Source organism: Vombatus ursinus, unplaced genomic scaffold (genome assembly GCF_900497805.2).
Source record: "Vombatus ursinus unplaced genomic scaffold, bare-nosed wombat genome assembly UNPS02014785.1, whole genome shotgun sequence".
NCBI lineage: Eukaryota > Metazoa > Chordata > Mammalia > Diprotodontia > Vombatidae > Vombatus > Vombatus ursinus.
In genome coordinates this window covers 10,854,379-10,868,265 of record NW_020954563.1, presented here as the reverse complement: position 1 = coordinate 10,868,265, position 13,887 = coordinate 10,854,379, and the positions used below count along the sequence as shown (strand labels likewise).

The 13,887-nt window shown below is 45.9% G+C and overlaps 1 protein-coding gene across 6 annotated transcripts in view; it reads left to right on the top strand.

Annotated features, from left to right (window-relative positions):
- The first annotated feature begins 261 nt into the window (after window positions 1-261).
- RALY (RALY heterogeneous nuclear ribonucleoprotein) overlaps window positions 262-13,887 on the top strand; it is a 61,512-nt gene continuing 47,886 nt past the window's right edge. For 2 of the 6 annotated variants that reach the window (XM_027867058.1, XM_027867057.1), the window contains exon 1: window positions 262-504. The gene's annotated coding sequence lies outside the window, so the exon portion shown is untranslated. The remainder of the gene's footprint in view (window positions 505-13,887) is intronic. The other 4 variants (XM_027867056.1, XM_027867059.1, XM_027867060.1 and 1 more) reach the window with 4 other exon arrangements.

Sequence of the window (13,887 nt, the reverse complement as noted above, 5' to 3'; positions counted from 1 at the left end):
CTCCTGGCTCGGCTGCATCTGCCTCAGCAGCGCGCTCAGTCGCAAGAGAAAAAGTGCTTGCGCCGGGTGGACAGGAGCGCAGGGGGGGTCGAGCAGCGAAGGTGCCGATTCGTCCTCATTCTTCTCCTCAGAGCTCCCCCTCCTCCTCTCGCCTCAGTGGTGTGGACCGCGAGAACGACTAGCCACAGCCCGACTGGCGCCGCTGTCAGTGCGTCCGGGCTCCCCAGCGGTGTGCGCGGGGGGCCTGCTGGAGGAGGCGGCGGCGGCGGCGGCGGCGGCGACTACGACGACGAAGACGACAGGGGCGGCCACATCTTCTCTGGCCCCCACCCCTGCATTAGTTCTCCCAACTGCCCCCGCCCCTGGGCTTTTTCTGCAGCCCGTGCGCGACTCGCGGGCGCTCCCGCCTCTCGGTCCCCTCCTCCACCCGGCCCTCGCTCCTCCCCGCCTCCGCCTCTCGTTGTTTCTCGGAACCTTTTTTTGCTCCTGACCTTTCCTCGCTGGGTGAGTGGGGCCCGGGGGTGGAGCGGGGCGGCTGGGTCTCGCTTCCTCTTCTCTGAGTGGTTTTTCTTCTTAGATTCTCCGACCACCCCCCAACCCCCACCCCCACCCCCTCCTATTTTTAGAAACACTTTCAGCTCCTGGAGGGAACCACGTGCTGGCCCGGGACGGAGTAAATACACAAATAAGTAGAGGCGCTCGCGGGGCAGGGGCCCGGAGGCCTCGGCGGGCCCAGATCTGGGCGCTGTAGACCCTCGGCCGAGCGCTGCTCGGATGCGCCCTTCTCGGGCCTCGGTCCCAGAGCCGCCGCCGCCCCAGGCTCCGGGTCGCCGCGGCGACGATGGTGGCCCATGGGGCTGCTCTCGTGGCGGGGCCTGGGAGCTGGGGGAGGGGTGTAGGGACGAGCGGGGGCGGGGGGTGGCGATGGCGGCGGGGCCGCTCCGAAGGGCCGCTGGTGGCCTTGGACCCCTCGGTAGGCTGGAGGGGCCCGAGCGGCCCCCGGGCCCCGGTGCTTCCCCAAGCCCCCCGCAGTGGCACGCGCCCTCCCGCGGCTCTTCCGGGCCGAGGACGGGGCCCGGCGAGAGCGGGGCCGCAGGTAGCAGTTCTGGGCGCTGGAGAGGCCGGGCTGCTATTGTGGAGAAGGAGCTTTCTCCGTCACAGTCCTCGGGGCCTCTGCCGGGGAGGGGGAATGCTTCTCCAGCCATTTTTTTTATCCTTTGCATTACTCTTTTTCCCCACGCACCGAAAAAGTAGTTTTTATAATCTAATGTGAGTTATGGAGAACTTAAAGGGGTCACCCGTCCAAGCTCCCAGTCTTTAGGTGGGCAAGGAATTATTTTCCCTTTTTTGACTCCCAGGCCACCGAAAATGCAAAGAAAATTAAATAAATTTGTTTTCAAACTTTCTCAGGCCCTTCCCCACTTTATCTGGGCTTGGGGAGGGGAACAACAGGGAAGGGAGGAGGGATTTTTGAGGGGAGAGAGAAAGGACAGCAGTTCATCCCTACACCCAACTTTGGAGAACTCTGGGGGATTTCTGTCCAAGGGGTCGCACCTGGGGACCTGAGGTGGAAGATAATCTAGCTCTGAATTTACCTTCCTGTAGAATGTAAGATCCTTGAGGGCTGGGGCTGTTTTCCCTTTTGTCTCCAGCACTTGCTAGGCTCGTTGAATGGAATTGTTGGATTGCTGCCATCCTGTTGGTTCTTTGAACTCTCTGGGGAAGTTCCTGGCAGGGTGTCTCATCTGATATGTTTGGAGTTAGGATTGAATGAAAACTATGGTCCCTTACAGCTCTAGCATCCTGTCTGAAGCCGGTTTGGGGACTGGCTAAGCAACAAGCAGGGCCTCTCAGTCCTAAAGAGGTCTCAGCTGGAGATCCCCTAGAGCTGGAAGAGAAAGGGGACTGGGCAGATCCTTCCCTTACCTAGCTGGGAGCAAGGAGTGGGACTGGGGATTTGGGGAGGAAGGATCTGTCACCTGTTTGGTTAAAGGGAGCTGGGTAAGGAAAACTGGGTTGGTGGGAGGATAAGTTATCTAAGTTTGGGCTTTCAACTCAGACTTCCCCTCTGCCTTTGGAACTCTCAGAAACTATTAGTGTCTCAGACTAGTGAGTCTGACCCAAAGCCTCCCCTGAACTGAATGCAAAGAGCATTAAAAATTGCTTTCTCTAAGTATGTCAGGGAAAGAACTCCAGGTAAGCTACTTATGCAGTCCTGGGGAGTCAGCTGGTATAGGTATTCTAGTACATTCAGCTTCATTGTACTGAGGAGAAGGCATACTTGGAGAGAAAGTGACAAATCATAATAAAATAGCTGAGACTGGAACCCAGTTCTCTTTACTCTTAGTCCAGATCTTTTCCCCCAGACTGCTTGGGGCCCTGTCTAGAGGAGGGTGAAATCTGAATTTAAAACTCCGTATGGTAGATAGATCAAGAGGATTACTTGGGTAGATCACTTTTCTGAAAGATTGTTTCCCTGACCTTGCTGACCCTGGGGAGGGATTAGTTCAGGGGGAAGGATTAGTTTTTGGCAGCTGCAGGAATCCTGACCTAGGGTGCTGGGACCCACTTAGGGGTAGCATTTGGCTGAGAGCCTGGGCTCATGAAGAGTTCCTCACGTTCTTATCAGATGTAAACAGGGCTTCCAAGAGTTGAGGCAAAGGATATAAGGGGGGGTGGGCAGTGTTTCCCATAAAAAAGGCAGCTGATATTAGATGCCTTGCTGTGGGGTGGCTGAAGATAAGAGACAGGGACAAAGGGAGTTAGTCTGACAACAAACTCCTGGGGCCTTCGGTGACCCAAATAACTGCTCAGGGATGGAGGATAAGATCAAGATTTAGATAATGAGGATGTTGTGTGATCACCAAAAGAACCTAGCAGTACTAGTCTTATCATAATGATCTGTGGCAATGGAAAAGCAGCCTGGCATATTGTCTAGAGCTGTGGACTAGGAGTCAAAGAAGACCAGGTTCCAAGTTTAAGTTCACATTGTTCTAGCTTTCTGACTATTGGCAAGTCACTTAATGTCTCTGAGCTTTAGTTTCTTCTTCTGTAAAATGGAGAATCAAAGGAGATAAAGTATGTAAAGAACTTTGCAAACCTCTAAGTGCTATATAAACATTAGCTGTTATTTATTATTCTCTGGGGCTGCCCTTTGGATTTCTGGGAGAAAGTGATAGGAAACTGGGTGTGAAGTGGCTTAATAGGGCAGAGGTCTTGATAGTGTACTAGAAGGACAGGGGAGGGAGTCCCAGCCAGGGGATCAAGAGAATTCAGGGTTATTTTCTCTCCACGGGCCTCAGATTCCCTATCTATAAAAAGGATTCAACTAAAACATCGGATTTCCCTTTCTGTTCAGAGTGTGATTCTGTGATTATATGAGGGTGGGACTGGAAGAACTGGAAGCAAAGAAAAGATTGGTTCAACTCCCTCCCCCATCACTTTTCATCTCAGCACTGATGGCAACTCCTTGGTCACTTCTGTGTCCCCTCCTTTCCCAGAATGTTTCCATGCTTCCCCCTCTCTCTTAGTTGAGTTAAAGGCAACCTTTGTGGGGGCAAAAAGTGACATCCATGGTGTTAGGTCAAGAATAAATTTGTAGGCCTAATTTCTGGCTGTGCTGCTTGCTGCAATCTTGAGCAAAGCCCTTCTGCCTTCTGGGTTTCAGTTTCCTCATCTGTAGAATGAAGAGGTTGGACTAGAGTCCCTCTAAATCCTTTCCCAACTCTAAATCCTATAATTTAGGGGCTGAAGATCATAGATCTAGAGTTCAAAGGGACAATCTACTTCAACCCTCTTGTTTTGTAGATGAGGAAACTGAGGCTCAGGGGAGGTTAAGTGACTTATCCAAGGTCCTACAGATAGTATCAGAGATGAGAGTTGAACACCTCTGACTTTAGGAACATTGTAGTTTGGTTTTGTTTTTTGCAGTGTCCCACAATGCCTCATGAAGGCATGACTAGACAAAAGTGCTTGTATCCAAAATCTTGGATTTACAGCGAACCACAGGCCGAAAATGAATTGTGTGATAGGACATTCAGAAAAGCTAATTCAGTGCTATGCTGCGTTAATAGAAGCATAGTGTCCTGAATGAGGGTGATGATAATCCTCTGGCACTTTGCCCAGGTCAGACCACATCTGAGATACTGTGTTCAGTTGTAGGCACCATATTTTTAGGAAGGATTTAACAAGCTGGAGACAACCATGATGATGAATGGGCAGGGGACCATGCTATGTGATGATAGGATGTAGGAAATGGGAGTGTTTTTGCCTAGAGAAGACAAGACTTAGGTAGGACGTGATCATTGTCTTCATGTGTTTGAGAGGCTGTCACATGAAAGCAGGAATAGTCTTGTTTTGCTTTGCCCTAGGAGGCAGAGCAATATGTAGAAATAGCATATTTAGGCTCAATGTAAGGGAAAACTTCCGCACACTTAGAGCTGTCCAATTAGAATGATTGCTCTCCAGTAACTATCACTTGTCAGTGATCTAGAAGACATTCTTGCTAAGGTATGGATTAGGTAGATTAGAAGACCTCTGAGGTCCCTTTAAAAATTTTTATTGATGTTCTTTTTCTTTTTTTACATTATTGTCACTTCCCAGCAACATCCTCCTTGTGTAAAAGTGGATATAGTCAAGCAAAACAAAACATTGGCCACATCTAAAAACGTGTGCTTCGTTCTATAATCAGCCACCTCTCTGCTTAGAGGCAGGACACCCATTTTACCATTATTCTTGTGAAATCTTGACAGACCACTGCTTAATCAGAAGTTTTGAAGTTTTTCTCTGTTATTTTCTTTGACGGTATTGTGGTCATGAAATTAAGACTCCTAAGTGACAGTCATTTAACTGAGACCCAGAGAAGGGAAGGAACTTGATGGGGCTAAGACAGTAAATTAACTTCAGAGCTGGAATTAGCTTCCAAGGCTCCTAGGTATCCAGGTTCCTTATTTAGGGCTCTTTCCACCACACTATTCTATTTCCAAAAGCTTTTTCTTTCCTTGTTCTCTGAGGAGGTGAGAGTGATCCAGGTGGTCCCACTGATTCACGTTGAGCTTAGTCTCATTTTAGGCCAGGCTGTTGATTTTTTTTTTTAATTTACATTTTAAAGTATTATGAAGTTAAAACCTTCTTAGGTAGAGGGACCTTTCCTTAGGCCCCAGTGAATCCTGGGCTTCCTAATTCCTGCTCCCTGGCCAGGATTAAGCTATGTGAAGGGAGATCTCAAGGAGTTTACAATCTAAGGAATGAGGAGGATCCCTGGGTTTATAGTCAGATGACCAGAGTTTGAGTTCATATTCTTTATAAGATGTGACAAGGTTGGTCTAGATTATCTGTAAAGCGTCTTCTAGTTCTGACATTTGAGGATTCTTTAAATGCCACTTGTAAAGACAGAAACCCTGCTTGCTACCTGTCAGGATAAATCATTACAGCATTCTCACTAAGTATTTTCTATAAAAAGCCCAAATTTTATAAGCTTCCTGCTATTGGCTAGGTAATGTTTATTCTAGAGGAATTTATCTCTTGTTTTCTAGTTTCTTGTTTGGGCTTTTTGACTGTGGGCTTTTCTTTGTATCTGTTGATCTTACTTTCCTTTGTAATTTGTAGGGAATCAAAAGGAGCCATTTCTCTCATTCACCATCTTTATTGGAGCAGGGTATTCTCTAAGCAAGATTTGCCCAGGCTGTGATGAAAAAGAAAGCAAAACCCTGCCATGCAGATGGGCCAATTCTGTATTTTGGGACTTTTTACAAAATATTCTGAGGCTCCAGTTATTGTAGGGGAAGGACTCTAACTGAATAAGAATAGTTTCTCCTCATATCTTAAAGACTCACTCTGAGTAGATTTTACACAACAATTTTTGTTTCCTTCAGACATGTAACTGCACTAAAATTTTTTGTTCAGTCATTTCAGTCTTGTTCGATTCTTTGCGACCCCATTTGGGGTTTTCTTGGCAGAGATGCTGAAATAGTTTGCCATTTCCTTCTCCAGCTCATTTTACAGATGAGGAAACTGAGGCCAACAGTTAAGTGACTTGCCTAGGGTCACACAGCTAATAAGTGTCTGAGGCGGAATTTGAACTCGGGAAAGATATCTTCTGACGCCAGGCCCAGAACTCTATCCACTGCACCACCTAGCTACCCTGCTCTGAAATTAGCTTCTCAGATTCTGTTCCTGACTGAAGGAAACTTAAAGTTATATAGATTATTTAATCGTTCAGCCTTCCCAAGTAAAGCTCATTCATTTATCAATACTTACTATTGTTGGGCCCAGGGCTAGACTGTAAATCCTAATGATAACTCATTTATATAATGACTTAGAGTTTACACATATGCCTTACTACTGCTATCTCATTCAGTACAACTGACCTGGGAAGTATGTAGTGAAAGTATTATCCTCATTTTGCAAATGAGGAGACTGAGTTTCAGAGAGAGGTTTACACAGGCTTAAGTTTCAGAGGCTTCTGACTCTCTTTACCTGTACCACTCCACCTGTCTAAAAACAACTCACATTTATCTAGCCTTCCGTGATTTAAAAAGTACATTATCTCATTTGATATGCCGTATGAATGAAATCTAGTCCCTGCCTTCAAGGATAGAACAAACACCGTAATTCATATCAGAGCCTGCCAAGTGCACAAGAGGAATACAGATTATTATGAGGTCAGATGGTGAGGGCAGCCTCTCCCCTCCCCACCAGTCACTCCTGGAAAACTTCATGGAGGCAGCAGCAATGTTAGAACTGAGTTTTAAAGAAAAGAATTCTGGATCTGGAGTCAGGAGACCTGCTTTGGAGTTCTGCCTCAGGCATTTTTAGTTGTATGACTGTGCCTTGGTAGGTCATTTAACCTGAGACCCAGTTTCCCCTTCTGTAAAACGGGCATAAAGAATACTTGCATTGCCTTCCTCAAAAGGCTATTGTAGGGAGAGCATTTTGCAAACTTCAGAGTGCTATATAAATGTGAGATGATTATTTCAATAGGTGGTAATGGCATGAGCAAAAGTGTTGAGTCAGGATAGCATCAGATTTGTATGGAAAATAGAGAGTAATCCTTTGGGGCTAGATTATATAGGGTGCATGGAAGGGAGAGGTAAAATACAAGATCCCTGGAAATAGAAGTTGGAGCAAAACTGTGGAGGCCCTTGAATGTCAGGCTGAGGAGGTTGGACTTTATCTTGTCGGCAGTGAGGGGGAGTGGAAGGTTTTTGAGCTACACAGACATGTGGCTAGAGCAGGGTATTAGGAAGATGAATCTGGTGGTATGTACTGGGTAGGTTGGAGACCAGTTTCCAGCTTGGCTTCTATTAATGACACTCATTCTGAAGAAGAAATTTGTCTCAAGAATGGCCAGTTGCCCAAGGTGTGTATTGTAGGAGAGTTTCTGCTCTACTTAAAAACAAACAAACAAACAAACACACAGGAGTTAGGGTCTGTCAGGGTTCATCCATTAGTTGTATATTTGCTCAGGGAAAAAAAAATGCAATTTCTTTGTCTGCTTTTATCCGCCTTGTGGAACCGACTACCTGTTTATGTTCTGCAGTTTTACCCAATCACTTTGAAGACTGAAGCGAACATGGGTCATATCTTAGAGCTTTTCTGTCCTCTTTGTTCTGTCAGCAAATATTAGAAAATGTGCCTTGAATTACCCAGTTTGGAGAAGTAAAGCGGCTCTGCCTGCTCTCTGCTGCACTTTCATGTTTCACAGCAGTCAGGTCGGCTCCTGCTCAGTTTGGCCAGGCCAGGGCCTCTTCACGTGTTTGGGGCCCACAGCTGTTGTCTGTGAAAGTGGCTGATGGGTCGTAGTTGGAGAGCTGGAAGGGGACCTTATAAGCCATCCGGTCCAAACCCCTTACCTTACAGAGAAGGAAACTGAGGCCCAGTGAGGTTAACTGACTTTGGTGAAGGTCACACAGGTAAAAAGTGACAGGGCTGGGATTCTAATCATTCTTTCCACTGCACCACAGTGCCCCTTAGGGGGAACCAGGACTGGCCAGACCCATACTGCAGCAACTGTGTGTGTGGATTATATCTTCATCTGATCACTCAACAATGAATTTCTGACCAGTTACTCTGTGCAGGGTCTTGAGCTGGGTGAGGACACAGATGAGTGAGACCAGGGACCTGTCCCGTAGGGGCAGTGAGTACACACAGCTAAAGGAGAACTCCCATTCCTGTAGGGCTAGAAACAATGCAATTCCCTCACAGCATCTCTGAGAAGCCTGCAGTACAAGTGTGATTATCATTTTATAGATGAGGGAAGTGATGTTCAAAGAAATTAATTGACTTGCCCAGGGCTACACCATTATTGTTAGAACCCATTTTTGAACTCAGGTCCCCTGATTCAAAGGTGAATGCTACTTCCACTATACCATGCTGCCTCATAGAAAACTGTAATACAAGATTGTACAGGATAAGTCCACAACGGAGGTGATAGCAAAGTGCTGGGAGAGCTTATTTTCAGCCAGAGGGATCAGAGAAGCCTTCACAAGGAACATGGCCTTAAGCCGGGATTTGAAGAACAGATAAGATGCTGACAGGCTGGAGGAACAGCATGAATAACCAGTCTTCCATCAGTCAGTCAACATCGAGTGCTTATTATGTGTCAGGCACTGGGAGGACAAAGAAAACCAAAATAGAATGGAAGCTCTGCCATCAAGAAGCTTACATTCAAATTGTTTCTACATGTGATTAGAGAAAAAAAAGCTTAAATTCTGAGAGAGATAGCATGTAAACAAGCACATACGAAATATGTACACAATACCTTTGGCTTCATTTCTTCCAGTTACTCTCATACTATAGTCCCTGTGGCCTGGACATATTTTTTTCTGAGGCTCTTCTGAGGACTTGTGGAGTTAACTCAGTTCTTCTGAGTTTACCTCTTGGGTTTCTCTCAGTCTGTGGTGTTTTTTCATTGTGTTTGGCAGTTTTTTTCTGTTTACTTATATCTCCAGCCTCAGCTTCTGGACTGGTCACTAAGACTAGTCACCACCTTCTGCAAGAATTTCTGGGTTTGGGTTCAGTCTCCCAGTGGTACAACTAGGGCTTTGGCCTTGGACAGTTCTCTCCATCTCCCTCCCCTTGCGCTGTCCTAAGCCCAGGCAGGGTTGGCTCTTTTCCATGCTGACAAGCCCTCACCAGATGATGTTGTTTGTACTGGTATCAGGCCTCCTTCGAGGCCCCCAGGTGCAGTGCCGGTCTTTTGTTCTTTTATGGCTCTAGTAGTAGGTGCTGGTCTGGCCTTGTCTCCTGCTGAGCCTTGGGAAGGGCTGCCTGGTCCTTGACCATGTCTCTTGTGATGGCTGGGGTGTGAACTGGATGGCCTGCTTCTGTTCACTCCTCTGTATCTACGGCTGGTTTTGTGCTTCACCTTCCACCCTCCGTGGCTTTTTTCTGCTTATAGCTTCCATAGGATTCTGGCAGGATTTTGTGCTGTGGGAAAGAGCTTATAGGCATTAGTAAGTTTGTTTTTTTTTTAATTTTTATCATTGTTCCTTCTGGTACATTTTTTAGGAGCTTTATTAGGATATTTGTAGGTGATCTGGGTTCCAGTAGGTCCAAAAATGCTGCCATCTTCCCCCAATTACCTACATACAGAGTAGATGGAAGTTACTAGCAGCTTCAGGGAAGGGGGAGGGGAATGAAAGGCATCCTGCAGAAGGTGACATTTCAGTTGACTCTTGAAGGAAGTCAGGGATTCTAAGAGGCAGAGGTCAGGAGGGAGAATGTTCCAGATAAGGTGAGACACAAGATGGAATGTCTTGTTCATGGAACAGCAGAGAGACCATTGTCCCTGGATTACAGAGTAGGGAGGGGAATAAATCGTGAGAAGAGCTTTCATTGTTCAGTAGAGGGCTTTACCTTTGATCCTGAAGTGAAGAGAGTTAGGGACAGAGGTGTGACATGGTCAGCCCTGCACTTGAGGAAAATCAGGGTGGCAGCTGAATGGAGAAATGATTGGAGTTGGGAGAGACACAAAATAGGCAGACCAAATAGAAGGCTATTACTATCGTCCAGGCAAGAGGTGATCAGAGCCTGAACTAGGGTCCCAGGTGGCTATTATGTGAGTGGAGGGGAAGTGATTTATAAAAGAAATGTTGTACGGGTAGAATGACAAAGTTGGGAAATGGATTAGATGTGTGGGGTGAGTGATAAAACTGGATGATTGAGAAGATGGCGACGGTGATAGGGAGGCTCAGAAGAAGGGGGGGTTTGAGGGAAGATAGAATGGCTTACTCATCGATGGAATAGGCACGTACCTCTTAGAGCAGGGGTGGGGAACCTGCATTCTCAAGGCCACATGTGGCCCTCTAGGTCCTCAAGTGCGGCCGTTTGCCTGAATCTGAACTTCAGAGAACAAATCCCCTTAAATAAAAGGATTTGTTCTGTAAAACTTGGTCTCAGTCAAAGGGCTTCACCCAAGGACCTAGAAGGCCACATGGGGCCTTGAGGCTGCCAGTTCCCCACGCCTGCTGTAGGGGGTGAATTCCAACAACTCACCCTCTTCCCTTGCACCTGTCAGGAAGCAGCCATGGTTAATGGCAAGAGTGGGTTTGGAATTAGAGGACCTGAGTTCAAATCCTCACTCACATTTACTACTTATGTGACCTTGGGCCAGTCCCTTTTCCTTTCTAGGCTTCAGTTTTCTCATTTTAAAACTGAGAGAGTTGGAACCTCTAGGGTCCTTTCCAGCTCTAAATCTTGTGATGTCTGGAATTCTACCATTAGGACTTCATTCTGTTGAAACTCTTTTCTCGAAGACCCTCAGGTGCTATAGCTGATCTCCCTGCTTTCCTGAGGTGAAAGTGACTTCTTATCCTCCACCCCAAAATGTCACCAAGTACCTTGCCTGGACCTCACTTTTTCCCCTCCTCTCTTTTTGTATCATGATTACTTTTGTACTTCATGTAAGCAGGACTGTCTGTCTTATCTTTGTAACCCTAGCATTAAGCACAGTGGGATGTGCCTTAATAAATGTTGAATGAATTAATTACTTTACCTCAGGGGTTCTTAACTTATGATTCTTGAACTTGTTTGGTTTTTTAAAAAATTATTTTGGCAACTGTAGTTCAGCATAAAAGATTTCCTTTGCAGTCCCTGTGTATTTTATTTTATGCATTTAAAAAGCATTCTCCTGAGAAGTTGTCCATAGTCATCCACCAGATTGCCAAAGTGGTTCATGACCAAAAAAAAAAGGTTGAGAACCCCTCACTGATCTTTGTTAAAGGCCAGTTCCCCTGGGAGGAATTTATATTGAGCTATTCTGTGAAGGAATTTTGGGCTCTTCCTGAGAGCAGGTTTAGATTTGGAAAAACTAGCGGTTAGGTAGCACAATGGATAGAGCATGGGACGTTCAAGTCAGGAAGACTTGAGTTTGAATCTTGCCTCAGACATTTGCTAGCTGAGTGACTTTGGGCTAGTCACTTAAAATCGCTGTGCCTCAACTTCCTCATCTGTAAAACAGGGATAATAATAGCACCTGCCTCCTGGAATTGTTGTGAAGACCAAATGAGGTAACATATGTAGAGTGCTTGGCAAACCTTAAAGCATTATGTAAATTCTGTTTATTATGTTATTATTATTAGTTACCAGGACTCTGATATCTGAGGGGGAAGAGAGAACTGGTAGGCCCAGGGACTGAATTTAGCCACTTTCAGAGTTTTGATTCTGGACTGATAGACACAGAGCCAAACCAATTCTGACCAGCTTCTCTTGGGATCCCCTCCTTTGAGCATAATGAACTGACTGCTTTGAAAAAGGTGGAAAAATTGGGGGCCTATTTGAAGACTCTTACTCAAGAGTGCTGAGCTAGGCCAGAGCATTCGGTCTTCAGAGTTTCTCTTCCCCTAAGATTCAGAGTTCTCTTGCACTGACTATACATCTTCTGACCAGTCTTACTTAGAGCTCCAAGAGCTCATTCTTCTTGGACAGTGAACTGACTTCTTCAGGAACAGAAGCTTTCAGATCAGGCATGTAAGTGATTCCCTCAAGCCCCTCCACTCAGGTAATTGACCTCCTTCTCAAGACAAAAGTTATTTTTTGTATTTGTAGGATTGGGGCCTGTTTTACCAGACTGGTTCCTGAGAGGAGCTGAGAATACTGCCTCCTACAACCTTCCCTCAGTTCCTACTTGTCATTCACTCCTCCTCGAAAATGTGTCACTCACTTACAGTGACCTCTAGGCACAAAGAGAGAATTTTCAAACAGTATACACTTTCCCGTAACCAAATAAAGATTGTTTTCTTCTGTTCTGGTAGACAGCAGAGCTATACTGTCAGGGGCAAGGGCAGGGAAGGCTTTAAGTGAATCCTGTCTCCTCAATGTCTTTCCTGAAGGTTTCTTCTTTACACTCACAAGGCTTCCAATTTGGTTTTGTCCTGTCCCTCATCACATTTTCTGCCATTCTGTATTCACATTGGCTCCAAGCTCCTTGTACTTGGCATACACTTTCTTCACCACCACCTGTTGGAAGTCCTTCCTTCTCTTCTTCCTTTAAGGAAGGTCTAACTCAAGTGCTGTTCCCTCTTCCTTTACCTTTCTAGCTACAAGTGGCATTTTCTGCCTTGTTTTCCTGGAGTACTTTTGTATACACTGCATGCTGTGCTCTTGGAGCCCCACTCTGCATCCCTTCCTGCTCCCTCCTCAGTTATTTTGTTAATGCCTTGAGGGCATCTTTGTGTCCAAAGTAGTTTGGAGTACTGAGAGATGTTTATTGACTTGACCAACTTCATGGGAAAGGAAGGGGTGGATTGGTCAGAGCTAATTGGGGGTGGGTGACTTGCCCAGAGTCACATAGCTAGTAAGTGTTAAATGTCTGAGGCCGGATTTGAACTCAGGTCCTCCTGACTCCAGGGCTGGTGCTCTATCCACTGCGCCACCTAGCTGCCCCTCGCTTTATATTTCTGCCTGGCTGATCTCCTAACTCATCCATGAGTCCTTTCCTTCTAGATCCTATCCATATGTTCCTGCCTGAACTTAGATCCCTGTCTCTGTGTCCCTGCCCCCTTAACATTTACAAGTTCCTGCTTGATTATCCCTTGTCCCTTATTTCTTGGTCAGTTCAAAGGATCATGGATTTAGAGCTGGGAGGGACCTTAGAGGTCATCAAGCCCAAACCCCTCATGAAGAAACTGAGACACTGAAAATTCTCTGGGATGATGGCCAGGGAAAAAACAGATGACTTTTTCTCTAGGAGATAGGATTGGAGAGTATCTGAAGACGAGATGCCCTGGAGACCTTTCTTTCCCACCTTCCTTTGTTTTTTCTTTCTTTTTATTTTTCCTTTTTTAAACCTCTCCTTACTAGTGTCCTGGAGCTTGCCATTTGGTGTCTCCACATCCCTTGGAATCAAGAACTAAGACACGCCATAGTTCCATTGCTTCCTTGTTTCCATTCTTTAAATCCTCGAACCACAGGCTTAACACCATTAACATCCACTCCATTTTATGATTAGATACAAAATGTTAACATCAGCCCTTGTGTTGTAAATATTAAACTCTGATAGGACACAGCAGAATAATCACTCCATATTGTTAATCTCAAACCATTCGACAGGCTAGAAGATGCTTATACTAGTACTGTCTCCACTGTTACAAAGTGTCATACTGATGAGTTTAAACTACCCTGACTGTTGCAGCCCCTACTGGGTTATCACCAAGGATTGAATTTGACCCTGTGTTTCAGAGTTACCCTTTACCTGGATGTCTCACCTTCCACTTGAATATTCAAGCAAAATATTTGTATTTATGACTGCCTTGGCCTCAGAGTTCTGTGTTTCATTCCAGTTGTACCTCTTTATTTTTCCAATAGGCCATAGGCCTTAAGTACCTTGGACTGGGAATCCTGAAACCTAGATTTGAGCCCTGGCTCAGCCACTTATTAGTTGTATGA